Raw genomic sequence first — 13,466 nt, forward strand, 5'->3', positions numbered from 1 at the left:
AAAAAGCAAGGAGAGAGCACCCACAGAAGCCGCATTAAAAGTCAGATGGAATTTACACGTGAACTATTCACTGGCTGTTAATGTGGGTGGATGCAGTGGTGGATGAACCAAAACTCTGGCTGCTTCAGGTAGTTTATCATTAACATGGACAGAGGACAAGCCATGGTGTTCTGGTGTGAGCGAGAGCCCTCAGGTTGGCAACTGCTGAGCTATAGACACAGACTCAAGGCATGGGATCATGAGCTTGGCTGCCTCACTCCCTTCGTTATCAGCACTTCCCACCTTGGGAACAAATCATGACTCATGTGGAAAATGCCACTCATTGTGAACTACTGAATTTTGTTCAATGCAAGTCTAGAGGACAAAACTGGATGTTTGTTCATAACAAGACACATTTCACATCCAGTGCTGAGTGTGTGGTTAGGAAAGTAAAAGTTAGTAAATGAAGCACTTCGGCCCTTCATTTTATGATGTGGTCTACATTCTACCTCTTTCTTCCCCATTTTCTTTTCTGGAAACAAAACAAAACAAAACAAAACAAAACAGTTTTAAGTGTGGTAGTAGCCCAAATTTCTAATAAATAAAATATAGATCTCTTGCTTACAAGTTCTAGTAGGCTTTAAAAAGCCAATAGAGTATTTATTTATAATGCAACTATGTATCATTCATCTATCTCTCTGTAAATCACTTTCCTCTGTCTCTCTGTCTCTGTATCTCTCTGTCTCTGTCTCTCTGTCTGTATCTGTGTGTGTGTGTGTTTACGGGTCCACATTCTTCAATATGTATATGGAGGTCAGAGGACAACCTGTGGAAGTTAGTTTTCTCCTTCCAGGAGCAGGTTTGAGGACTGAACTCAGTACCTCAAGTTTGGCCACAAGTGCCTTTACCCACTGACTGATCTCACCAGACCTATCTATAGGTCTTCTGAGACACAGCTTTAGTATGTAGTCCTGGCTAGCCTGATACTCCCTATGGAATCTAGGCTGGCTCATTAGTCTTTCTGCTTCAGCTTCCATAGTGCTGGGGCTCCAGTCACGCACCACCATGCCTGGATCCAATTTTTTTTTTTTTAAATATGAGATGACATATTTAAGGTATGTTTGCAATTTGTAACGACTTTAATTACTTGCTATTGTTTTTTTTTAATTAACACTTAAGCCAGATGAGATGGTTCAGCAGGTAAAGGTATGTATCACCAAGACTAATGACTTGACCTTGATCTGTGGGACCCACATGGAACAGGAGAAAACTGACCCTACGACAGGAGCACTACGGTGAATGTTCATGCTCACTAATAAGTAACAATATTTAAGATTTCCATATTTAAGAAAAAATCATGTAATCAATTGCAGCATTTGTAAAAATCTCTTGAATATAGTATACAGCAAAACACTTTCAAAGTCAAGAGATCTGGCTTGTACTTGAAAATAATACTATGCTATAATTTTGATTATCTCTTTGAAATCCCCAGTAGAGGTTATAGCTACAGGTCCTCTTCAGAGGCTGGCTTGAGTCATCCTAATAAAATGACACAGAGTAGACTACAATTATCTCCATTGTTTCTCATAAATGGAGATGTCAAAAAGTTCAATGACCATTCTAGGTTCCACGGTCGATTGGTGAATGACTTTGAACTTGGAGCTTGCTGGTCATAGAGTCACCATGATGATCTCATTCCCTAGGGAAAGAACTGAGCACTCTCCAAGGAGGCCAATAAGCTGCATGCCTGTTCCTACTAACTTCTGTAATCCATGCAGTGTGATAATTAATAAGTTTTATCACCAGTTCCATCACTCATACAGAGACACTAGGCATGGAAGAGTTAGCTGTTTTCTCAGTAGCCACAAAGTGTGTTACTTATATATGTAGGAACACACACATATGTAACAACAATTAAAGAAATGAGGTCATGAATTTTAAGGAGAACAAGAGGTATAGGGTATATAGATATATAGTGTTTGAGGGAAGAAATGGAAGGAGAAGTAATATAATTATATCATAATCTAAAATAAATCAGTAACTTTGAACAAACTAAATCTTTGCTGTTTGGAGTGTTTTTCTCTGGTATTTTCTTGACATTGAAAAACTAACTCACATTTTTTATGTACTATCTCACATACATGAAATAATAATATGAACCATAAAATAATTTGTGCTTTTAAAAATATATCTTCTAGGAAGGCAACATACAAAATGTAAGGCTCTATTAACCAATATTTTAAAACATGGTGGTTGCAATTCTTTCCCTCTCCCTACTTTTAACTTAGCAACAGATAGAATTCATTTTATACTTTTTTTTTCTTTTTTGAGGTAGGATCTCATGTAACTTCAGTTGCCCCTGAAATCATTATATAGCTTAAGATGACTTTGAATTCATGATTTTTCTGCTTCTACCTCCATAGTGTTAAGATATGGATGTGTCCTATGTCCCATGGTGCCCAGTTTAGGTAGTCCTGAGAATGATATCCATGACCCTGTACACTGTAGGTAAACACTGTACTAACTAAGCAACATTCCCAGTCCCTAAAACTCACATCTTACTGATAGGTCAAAAGTTCACATTCCTTCCTTCCTTTGACCATCATAGACATCTTAAGAATTTAGGTGAAGGAGAAATTATTATTTTATGATAGTCTCATTTATTTTTTCAGAGGAAACCAAAAGCTTGGGGAATAGCAGACTAATTGAATGATAAATGAAGCCAAAACTATAATTACAGTCCTCCGAGTACAATTTCCTTCTCATAATACCATAGATATCATCTGATGTGTATAAGTGGAAGCACATGGGTATCTTGTTAGAATAAAATAGAACTATTTAAAAGTATTAAGCTTGCTAAAATGTAGACTTACCTCAATTGTAATTAAATACAAGGTATTAAAGAATCAAAAGACATGGCTTTTTTAAAAAAAATTCGGTTAACAGAGAGCTAAATTTCCTAGTTTGAGACTTGGTTGTTATGACAAAAACTGACCAAAAACAACTTGAGAAAGAGAAGGACTTATCTGACTTATAAGTTATAGTCTATCATTTAAGGAATGTTAGGCAAGATGTCAAGGCAGGAACCTGGAGGCAGGAACTGAATCAAAGACCATGGAAGATTGGTGCTTACTGGGTTGTTAGCTTTTTCCTATAGTCTAAACCTGCCTGCCTAGGGATAGTACCACCCACAGTGGGCTAGATCCTCTGACGTCATATTAACCATGAGAATGCCCCACAGATATGCTCATAGGCCAATGCAATGGAAGCAGTTCCTCAATTGAGCTTTCATTTCCCCAGATGTGTCAGGTTGACAGCCAAGATCAGCCATCACAATGCAATACTGATACTTGCTCCTATTTGATGTAAGTATATTTTAGGGTATGCCTTCATCCTATAGTGGATTGAAACTGAGAGGCTAATTCCAGTCACACTTTTTAACCAGCAACACTATGGACAATTTTCATTATAAAACTATACTTAAGAATATCAATACATAATCATGTAAATAAAGCTGAGCTAAAATTACCTACAAGTGAAGAGACTTTATGTTGTGTATCATGATGGGAAAGGATATGGTTCACTCAATCCACAGTCCACTGAGCAACTCAGAACTGAAGTAGATGCCATTATTGGTCATATCTACAAAGACACAAAAGACAATGACAATATCAGTCAACAGACATCAGTAATACCATTTTCAGAAGAATGTCTTTTCAAGCTGCATCAGTTACAGAAGTAATAGATGTTTGACAAAAAACCAAAAACAGAAAAAATTCACAGGAAGGACCTTCATTTACATATATCTCTTTTGCCCAATGGTGTAAAGTTCAGCCATGAGAACACATTTATTTAATGTGTAAACTATGACTAAGAATTAAATTTAGCTTGATGCTAAATGTAATTAAGAAATGGATGTAGCAGAAAATTGCTACAACACTTCTGAGAAGTCATAAATCTATCAGGAAGAAACAAAATAAATCAAAAGCAAACATATTCTCTGATAAGGATTTGACATGTTCTGAGAATTATGCTAATTCCCAACTATAATATTTCATTTAGTGTTGATAACAAAGCTTCAATGTAGATGTCCATCTTGTTTTACAAATTCCCAGGATTAGATCTCACACCATTTAGAACATGCATAGCAATGTTATCCTAGACTTACTTGTGTTCCATGATCAGGTAGCATGAGTGACAGATCTCAAGAATATCACATAAGGTAGAGCAAATGACTCTTGCTTGCGCCTGTGCTTCTTTAAAATGTTTTATTCCTTGCTGTTTCTCAATATATATGTGAACCAAGCTCTCACTTCAGGACACTGCCTGGCACATGTACGTATTTGCTGAGTGCATAAAAAAAATGTATGGTGCTATACTTGTACGCACTAGCATGGAATTGTCAGGGTCTGAATTCATACTTTTACTAATCTTGTAATTTACTGTCAAGTGTTCTCTTCCTGTTTAAATGCATTCCCAATAAAGAAAACTAGAATAAAGTTTTGGAAAAAAATTATTTGAATGAAATTCAAATATGTTGCTCAACAACATGTTGTTTAAATTAGTTGAATTAGAAAATCTCTTCAAAGACTGACACACTTAAACAATGAAATTTTACCAAGAGGAAAACAACATACTCTAGTTCTAGATTAGACAGTAACTTAGTTATTGACTGAGACACTTTCTCTCATGTTGTGATGCCCAGGGGAAGGACTGTTTGAATGCAGGAAACTGAAATTATGACAGTGTATAGGACCGCCTATAGGTAATCAGAAGCTAGGAGCAGTTATTCTGGAATGGAGGGAAACAGTTGACTTGGAGGCTCCAATGATTCACCCGTGAGAAAAGCAGCTTGGTCCTGTGCAGTCCGGAGCAGGGGAGCATGAAGCTCAAGTTCCCTGCCTGGTTCTGCACAGCCTGTGAATTAAGAATGGCTTTCCATCTTTCCATTTTAAAATAAGTCAAAATAATTGCACAAGTTATCTTAATTTCAAATAACAAGCTGTATAAAATTTTATTGGGACATGGACACAGACATTTGTTCACGTTAGGTCTTGTCTTCATTCATATTTCCCTAAGAAGACTGTGCCTTTGTGGTATAATCTGGCTTGCTAGTCTGAACTGTCCATGCTGGTATCCTTCAGTACCATCAGGGAACTGTCCCAATCCCCAAATGATCAAGAGAGTTGAGTTTTATCCATCCTTAAAGGTATGCTCTACTTAAGGGCAAAGAGTGGACCAGAATAAGGTGGCCGAGATGAGAGAAAAGCAAGCAGAGCTAGAGGAAAGAATGTACAAAAGCTTGTGTTACATGAGAGACTGAGGATGTGGCCTTCTGTGGAGGGGCTTTTCTAGTTAAAATGCATCAGATGGTTATAATAGTTGTCAGAGTACCTGCTTTATGCTCTCAGTAAAATGTGAGAAGCTGAAGACAAGATGCCAAGGATCCATTTTCGCTCCCAGAATTAGGCACAGATAATGGAGAAAATGCCCAAACTGCTCCCTATCCCAATTATTACTTGGCTTGAAAGAAACCTGGGCTTGAGTTGGAAAAATTTGTCCCTGAGCAAAATTTCCAGCATATTTTGTTTGTTTGTTTTAGAGTCTTGACAACTGACTTCATGGTGAAAGCTGACTTCTGTCGCCTCTAGCACAGGGCCATTCTGAGTACTCCCAGAATGAGTGTACAGGAAACACCTAGCATGCTTGTTGTCATGTGATCTTCATGGGCTGTGTTCTCTTGGTTTGCCCTCCATTCCATGTGTATCCTCTCTGTTGCTACTTCTAATTTGTTTGCTCTGCCTACTGTGTGTAGTTTCATTGTCAAATGTGTAGGTGTCTCCTGTGCTCCATTCTTAACTTTCACCTGTGTCCTCCCCAGCTAGGTTACAAGTTCTAGCTTTGGAAATTCTCTAAGTAACCAGTAAAATAGCTTTCATGTAACGAAAGCCTATTTGATTCAGAATTCTGATCCAGGAGATATAAATATTTTGACACAGTATTAACTGCATAACTCATTACTATAACTCATGTTAATCATATCATATTTTATCATACAATATTTTGTCTACTTTGGAGCTCTGAAGGTAGCATAGGCAGTGCTTCCCTTAAAAGCATAAAGACCTCAGTTAGATCCAAGAATCTATGTTAAAATCCAGGAATGGTGTTGTATAATTGTAATTGCAACAGTGGGGAAGCAGATAAGGCAAGATTTCTGGGGCTCAATGAACAGCAGTTATGCTTAGTAAATTCTAGGCTAGTGAAAAACTTTGCACAGAGAGAGGGAGGCAGGGAGAGAAGGAGAGGGAGAGGGAGAGAGTGAGTGAGAGGGGGAGACAGAGAGAGAGAGAGAGAGAGAGAGAGAGAGAGAGAGAGAGAGAGAGAGAGAGAGAGAACATATACATACACTTACAGCATGCTAATAGGACCTCTTGTGGGAGTCAAGGTCTCTCCTTTTACCATGTGGGTCCTGAGAACTCAAATCATCAAGCTTTGTGGCAAACTCTTTATCCACAGAGTCATCTCATTAGCACAGTATATAGAATTCTAAAGTCTAGATATTTTCAGACAACAAAATAAACTTTTTCTCAGTATCACTTTCAGCTGATTTTCACTGATATTTTACTGGGTAAGCAACAACTAGAAGCTGTTCTTATACTTTTCTGCTGGTTTTTCAAAGGCCTTTATTACATTTCCCACTGTTTTCCCTATTTTTCCCAGATCCAATCTCCACAACTACCCACCTAACTTTGTGTTCTTTTTGTTTTGTTTTATTTTCAAAACCCAACAAGACCTTTTTGTGCTACCCAAATATTTTCAGATATGCAATCTTCTATTGGAATGTGGGTGGCTTGCTATTTTTAACAACAAAAGAGAGAGAGTTAGCACTGTGTAATCTAAACTGCTAGACCTATATGATGGCTTAATACTATAATAATTATGGAAGACACATGGATGTGCCATATATAAAAGCACGGACTATAGAATAATAAGTGCAGTCTTTGCTGGTAGATTAGTGGACAGACTGGGTGGCTGTATTTTCAGTTCCTTGGTTTTTCTGAGAGAATGAAAATCTTATGGAGTTCAAATATATGCTTAAAAGAAGAACTTTTAAAGTAATATTCAGGACCATGAGTATGACCACTCACTTTTCTCAGAATATGACTAGCATTATTAAGAGCTGTTTATTAGTCTGTTTTACCAACTGCAATGGAAACATTTAGAGAGTATTACTGAAGTGAAGTTATATTGAAATGTAGTCATTTAAACCACCTACTTTACTTAAAATAGACACAGTTCACCTTACAGCTTCCCACTCATCATAAGCAATTATCACATTATGATGCTGACTTCCTGCAAGCAAAGGTTGAATTATGCCAACATTTTCTGTGTCATTCTGATTTCTGACTATAACAAATGCCCAAGAAGAACAAGTTATAGAGAAATAAGGTTTATCCTGGTTCACAATTTTGTGATGTCAACCACATCTGTTTGTCCTGTTGTTTTTTTAGCATATCATGGTAGGAGAGCATGGCAGAGAGAATCTGCATCTGCAGTCAAGTGAAAAGAAAGACAATTGAGCTGAGGTCTTGTTCTCCTATTCAAGGATACTTCCTCAGTTACTCCAAGACTTTGCACTGGGTTCTGCTTCTTAAAGACTCTAGCATCTCCCAGTAGTGCAAGGCTTCAGATTAAGTCTTCAGCACATGGGCCTGTAAGGGACACTTATGACCCATTGTTAATGTTATGGTTCAAATGTAGAAAGTCTCCTACAGACTTGTATGTTTGTGAGAGTTGGTCCTCAGCTTGTGGTGCAATTAGAGGATGCTCTGGATCTTCTAGAAATTTGGGCTTAGTAGGCAGAAAGAGGATACTGGGGTGGACACTTGAAGATTACACATTGATCTGCTTCTGTCTTTAGCTGTCTTTGTTCTCTGATTGGCTGAGATGTCAGCAAGCATCTATAAACTGCCACTGTTTCAAATAGGTGATGATTTTGTAATGAAACCTTCCCTCATGCCTTCTCTGCCATGATAGACTCTATCCTCTAAACTGTGAACCAAGATAAATCCTTTCTCCCTTAAGTGATTTCTGTCAGGCATTCAGTCACCCTGATGAAAAAATGCTGCTAACACACAACACTGTGTTTTATCAAGGTAAGAATGTCAATGGGATGGCCTGGAAGAGAAATTGCAACCAGTAAAGCACTTGCCTTGCAAACCTAAGGGTTCAAGTAATTCACACGAAAAGCCTGGCACAGTTCACTCACTCATAATCACAGACTTTTGTCGGTAGAGACAGCTAGATCCTTGGGATGCACTAATAATACCTGAAGTAGACTTCTGGCCTCCATCATCATGTACATATGTGCACACACACACACACACACACACACACACACACACACACACATGATCATGTGCACTAGCATAAACATGATCACATGTACTTACATACACATGAACAAAATGTCAACATACTGAAAAGACACTTAGGTTCTTACTGAACAGGGGCAAAATATTTGGCCAGAGAAGCACTGTGTCCAGAGAGCCACTGAAGGTGAACCTTTTAGAGGACATCTCACTGAGCACTCCTCCCGACTTGAGATGTTCATCTTATGAAAGTTCTGACCCCACCTCCACCCTCAGTGCTAATTCATGAAGAAACTGATTTTTTTCCTTATTTTTATCACATTATCACAGAACAAAGGCACAGCAAACTAACAGAAGTCTGTGGAATCAAAAGCACCATGTCACAAGGAAAACATAAAAAGTGACCTTGACTGCATGATTAGGGAGAAGGATCATCAGAAATTGGAATGGTCTCTCTGTGTGGGAGGGGTTGGCTCTTCCTCTCAGGATTACCCATATCCAGAGTCTCCTACTTCATAGAGCACCAGGTCAAGCATATCCAGGACTTAGGAGGCCAGGAAAATGGTGATTCGTGAGACATAAATTGCTAACTGGAACTGGATTTTCTTATACAGAAAGAGATGAAAAGGTTTTTTCCTTCTCTTTGTTAAGATTGTAATAGCTTATTTCATTAAAGATAGTTATTGTAGTTCTTTCCCTCTGCCACGTGGGATATAGAGATTGAACTTGGGTCATCAGGTTTGGCAGCAAACAGCTTTACCCACTGAGCCATCCTGCTGGCTTTTGAAATAACTATTTTTGTACCTTGTCTGGATGGCCTTGGTGGCTAGGTAGGAAATAATAAATCAAAGCGATAGAAAGGCTTCAGGAAAATGATCCAGGAACAATGAAAGTAGGAGGCATTCCTAAGATTGTCTAAAATTGCTCCGGTGTGGGGTTATGGGTGTGTTTACACTTGTAATGACACAGCTGTCACTTTGTGCTTGTATTTATTGGCTATTAAACTTGAAGTGATCGGCCATCCTGAAAATTAACTTCTATGTATGTTATGTTCTCTGGGCTGGAGTTCCAATGGCTGTATCCCTTCAAGTTGAAATAAGGACAGTTAAATTAACTAGACAAAAATCAGTGAGCTTTTTCATATATAACTTACAAAATAGAGCATCTCTGTAGTCTATCTGAATTTTATATCCAGCTCCAATATTATCTAATTGGGTTGAAAGATTCATTTGGCAGACAGAGGACAAAGGGTTCTCTCCCATGCATCAGAGCTGCCGAGGTAGTACAGAAGCAGTCAAGCCCTTTTGTTAAAGGGTGAGGAGGACTTTAGCTAACACAGACAAAAGGCCAGCAGTTTGAGCAAAGGGCCAGCCAAGAGAACAGAGGAAGTGGCTTCCGGGGCATCTACCTTGGAGTGGAGGAAAGGATTGAAAGTCAAGACTTATCATATTCACTAATTGCACTGAGGATAAGAACTACTTAAATTGAAGAAAAAGATGCTTGTAAAACCTTCCTGAAAGGCATGGCCATAAGCTCATTATTTTAGCTACCATTTAGCTTCTGCTTTTCTCTTTCTTCCTTATCTATCTCCTGCCTCTCCTTCACTCTGTTCCCAGTCCTGTTTAGCAAGAACACTGTTATAGTTAACACTGCTCATATACCTGCTCATTCTCAGAACATGGGTGAGTGCTTTACATGTACAAGGCCTTATTCTCACAGTATTCTAATACTGTTAGAATTCCCTGTGTTTCATAGAAGCTGGGGTTCATAGTCACATAGCCAGTGAGTAGATAGAAGATGGAATATACACAACTTGTTTTAAAATAAGATAATCCCAGGAGAACTACATGTAAACACAGAAGTCAGTTCAGTACAGGACATCTTCATCGTGTAAGGTATTAGACTGGGAGAGGTGGAATTTGGGAGTGACATTAAATCATCCACTAGACCAAAAAAAAAAAAAAAGTCTCTCTACCTGTAAGTGGTGAAGACCAGGTCACTTGTATGTGAACTGAGGCTCTTTCCTCCACTGATGATATTGGTCAAACGATTAAACTCAGAATGCTCCTTCCAGATTGTACAGTTGGGCTCATTTAGGAATAGTTTACATATGGAAACAGCCTTTTTGGTGTGAGGTTTGAATGGATCTTATCAACAAATGCAGAAGTGTAAAAATACAGTCAAAATAGAAAACAGCTCCACCACCCTAGTAAGCCAGCCATGTTCCTTTGTGTCAGCTCTCTCCTACTACCCTAGCCCCAGCAAATGACTTCTGTACTTGCATTTTCTCCCAGAATGCCACATAAATGATGTCATACAGATTGAGTCCTTTTATGTAGGACCTATCTTACTCAATGTATGAGAATAAAATCGTCACAAGCTCTTGAAAGAGTTTTACCTCCAGACTCTCCACCCTTTGGTTTACATGCCTCCCCTAATGTAATACTATCTGGCTGTGACTGGTGCCCTTTACAGATGGTTCTAAAATCAAGGAACACAAAGCCTATATTCTTCTATACAACTAGTTGATTATTCTGCATGTTGTAAATTTTGTACTTCATTTTTGTACCTGACTGCTAATTAATTAAAAATTCTCCTAAAAATTCTTACCCCTTCCCTGTATATATATACTTAAAAAATGAATAAGATAAGGTTCTTTTTTAAAAAATGGTTGAAATGTTGAAGTCAGTTTTGATCTATCGTATGCTAGCTCATACTTTAGATCATACTTTATGTAGATCAGACAGGTGCATTCTAATGATGAATGGTGAGTGGATAGAGATAAATAAAGATAATTACCAAGCAAAGTTACAGGTAATTACTGATATATAAAATACATGAATTATGTGAAAGAACTGGGACTTCATATTTTTCCATTTCTGAATTGGTAACTGGTTACCATTAAACACAATGCATGCTTCAGTCTGGTTAGGTGCCTTTTCAAGCAAAGCAAGACTTACATATATTTCTCAGTAATGATTTTTTAATCTTTTTTTCTTTCTTGAAAGGCAGCGTTTGCCAAACCATCCCATTAGACACTAGAAAAAGACATCAGTGAGTTCAGAAGTGAATAGGAGGTGATGAGGGGGTGGAACAAGTATAGATTTTTTTCCCCCTTAAGCCTGAATCAGCAGAGGAATAACCAAGTTGGGTTCTTGGAGTCTTCCAGAAAAAGTATTTGATTTTTGTCTCTATCTCAAATTAAATTAATGCTCTTTTAGTTCTCTCCCTCACCTCTGATTCCCTAGGATCTACATGTTCTATTTGCTATGAAAGTCACTAGGCACACTGCCAATTATGCTTTGACATCAGCTGTCTGATGGCAAAACTGATCATTGGTATCTATAGGTGGCTGCCACATTTATTTTGCCATCACCATGTCGAGAGCCTTCAAACAGATGGTCAGCTAAAAGTCCAGGGTGAACAGATCCAACTCAGGGCATGAGTTCATCCCCTGTCAATGAAGCATCTCAGGTCTCTCTGAGAGCCTGGCTCTTGTACAGCTGCAGGACTCAGTTCTGCCAAGCACCAGTGAGATGAAACCACAGGATCTTTCAGGGCCTGTTACTCAGAGAGCTGCCCATGGTCAATGAGCCAGCAGCACAGGCTGTAGTGATGTGCCATAGTCTCAACATAAGAGAAAGAAAGTAGTGGTGTTAAAGTATATGACTGTGTCCTAGTTGCGGCCTTTGTATCTCTAAAGCTCAGTAAATAACAACAGAGGATGACCTTTATTAAAGACTCTATATCAATCACTTATACACTTTCTTATACACTTTTCTTTTAAGCCAAAGTTTAGCCTTGTGTAGGACTCCTTTAGGGGATGGAGGAGTTGAGCAATATGCATGAGCTCACAGGTTTCCATTTTGGGCTAAGCACTTGGCAAAACCTAGAAATACAAATTACAGATCATCATGCCCACCCTCCTACAAAGCAATCCTATAGCAGGAGAAAATATTTTTAAAAGTTTGAGTACATGACTAGGAAGCTTCTTCTCTGCTGGCTAGCTTTCATAGTACCAGAAGGTGCTAAGCAGGCTGCTCAGGGAGTCATCATCCTTACCCTGCTGTGAACCCTGCAAGCTACAATGATAACATGCATGCAAGATATGCCCATGCATGCAATAATGACACATATGTCATGAGGATAACGAGCCACATTCTGCTTCGGCTTAATGCTCATTCCATAGGAGGAAAAGCATATGTCTGACATTGTAAATCTAGCCAAGAACTCATAGCTGGGAAGTTCCCAAGCATCAGTGATGAACCTACAACAGCACAAGCTTTAATAACAAAGACGTGAAATAGAATGACATAGTTGGAATTTTACACATTCTTGCTCTGTGATATGCAGTTAAGTATCTTGTATGCTGTCTAACTTAATTTTCTATTGCTGTGTTAAAATACCATGACCAAGGCACATTATGAAAGTATCTAATTAGGGGCTCATAATTCCAGAGGGATAGATGTTATGACCATCATTGCAGGGACCATTACAGCAGACAGGCAGGCATAGCTCTGTAGTAATAGCTGAGAGCTTATATCTTGAAGGAGTATCACTATATAGAAAAAGCTAACTGGGATGGCATGGGCTTTTAGAATTTCAAAGCCCACATGCAGTGATTCACCTCCTCCAAAAAAGTATTACTTCCTAATCCTTCCCAAACACTTTCTCAAACTGGGTACCGAATATTCATACATATGAGCCCAGGGGACCATTGTGAGTCAAACCAACACAGATGAAGTGCTCATTTCATACTCATAAGCTACCAAGATGAGTTCTTTGATTGTCATCCTTTGATTTTCTCTCCGCTGAGTTTCTTATACCTGAGCAGACAGCTGGGAGGCACAGGCCCCACAAGTCCCAGGGGAGCTGCAGGGCTGCAGGGACAGGATCCTCTCAGCTTCTGAGAGTGACAGAGGTGGATCAGCATCCTTCCCTGCCCCTTCCCTACAAGTGGAGGGCCTACCTCCAGGGAGTGCCTTAACCCAGAGACTCCAGTGAGAGCAGCCATTTTCTCTCTGGTGAGTTTCTAAGACCAGAGCACCCAGCCAGGAGGCACAGGCCCCACAAGTCGCAGGGGACTTGCAGGGCAGCAGGGACAGGACAAGCTCT

The 13,466-nt window shown here is 39.0% G+C and overlaps 1 protein-coding gene across 4 annotated transcripts in view; it reads right to left on the bottom strand.

Moving 5' to 3' along the window:
* The window catches only part of Chrm3 (cholinergic receptor muscarinic 3), a 486,665-nt gene that overhangs the window by 351,270 nt on the left and 121,929 nt on the right, over nt 1-13,466 (bottom strand). For 2 of the 4 annotated variants that reach the window (XM_031359187.1, XM_031359189.1), the window contains exon 2: nt 3,509-3,621. The exons of 1 other annotated variant lie outside the window; for it this stretch is intronic. The gene's annotated coding sequence lies outside the window, so the exon portion shown is untranslated. The remainder of the gene's footprint in view (nt 1-3,508; nt 3,622-13,466) is intronic. One more of the 4 variants, XM_031359188.1, reaches the window with a different exon arrangement.

The sequence above is a fragment of the Mastomys coucha genome, unplaced genomic scaffold (assembly GCF_008632895.1).
Source record: "Mastomys coucha isolate ucsf_1 unplaced genomic scaffold, UCSF_Mcou_1 pScaffold7, whole genome shotgun sequence".
In the NCBI taxonomy this organism is placed as follows: Eukaryota; Metazoa; Chordata; class Mammalia; order Rodentia; family Muridae; genus Mastomys; species Mastomys coucha.